The sequence below is a fragment of the Pan troglodytes genome, chromosome 3 (assembly GCF_028858775.2).
Source record: "Pan troglodytes isolate AG18354 chromosome 3, NHGRI_mPanTro3-v2.0_pri, whole genome shotgun sequence".
Lineage (NCBI taxonomy): Eukaryota > Metazoa > Chordata > Mammalia > Primates > Hominidae > Pan > Pan troglodytes.
The window spans coordinates 12,716,150-12,717,446 of record NC_072401.2 but is presented as its reverse complement, the minus strand read 5'-3'; positions in this window follow the sequence as shown (position 1 = coordinate 12,717,446).

Genomic DNA, 1,297 nt, shown 5'->3' with positions numbered 1-1,297 from the left:
CTGAATTCACTGAAACTTAAATCCTAAGGCATCTCATCCTGACTGAGGCAAAAGCCCCCTCAACACATCCAAATTTTCTATGCATAATTTTAGTCCCTAATTATTAAGATTCTAAGCCCATGATCCCTTATGTAATGTGCCATCATCTCCTACTCAAATGAGGACCCATTTGTGGAAATTCAGTAAAGGAGTCAAAATGTTATCTTTGTGACTAATAAAGCTGAAGGGAATACAGTCTTACCTCTGCTGTCAACAGTCTTCCAATATGCCTTCTACTTGTGAATTTATCTTTCCCCTACCCAGTCCTTGAGAGTGCTAGAAAAGTAAAATTCCTACATGTCTGAGAGCCAGACTTAAAAAGAGAGGAGAAAGGAGTGTGATGGTTAATTGTATGTATCAACTTGGCTGGGCCACAGTGCAAGATATTTGGTCAAACATTATTCTGGATGTTTCTGAGAGGGGTATTCTTGGATGAGATTTAAATGAAATTGCTGGACTTAAAGCAAAGCCAAGTATCTTCTATAGTTTTGGTGGGCCTCATTCAATTAGTTGAAGGCCTTATTAGAAGGGAAAGACTGACCTCCCCTAAGCAAGAAGAGACTTTGCCAGCAGACAACCTTCAGACTTCATCCTCAACATCATGTCTCCCTGGTTCACCACCAGACTGCGTTTGGATTCAAACTGTAACTCATTCTGAAGTCTCTAGCCTACGGACCTCCCCTACTAGATTTTGGACTTCCTGAGCCTCCGCAGTCGCATGATCCAGTTTCTTAAAATAACTCTCTTTCTGTATATACACCTGCTATTGCTTCTGTTTCTCTGGAGAAATCTGACTCAAACAGGGGACCTAGAAGGAAATTGCTGCTGCACACTCTTGGTTTATTTTTGAGACCCATCATCTCATCAGACTGATGAATCTTCCTCTCTCCCTCACCAATGAGAAAATAAGTGGAGAGATAGGATGGTAGTGTTTTTTTCTACATTTCTCTCCTGGATTAAGAGGATCATGGAAACATTAAAAGTGGGGAATGAGCTTCTCCTCAATTTATATCAATTGGGCCCTAGATCTTTTTCCTGGAATGACACAGACTCCATTTAATCTTTTACACACAAGAGTCTCATATGGATGATTTTTTTGCCAATTTTGATCTTCATATGTCTTTAGCCACTTCCAGACTAAACAAAGGACTTTCAACCTTTTGCTTCTTTTGCTAAAACTGATTTACATCACTATGAATCACACCCCAGGTGCAAGGAATAAGGCCTCAAATGTGGGTTTTAATTCAGTCAAACCAAA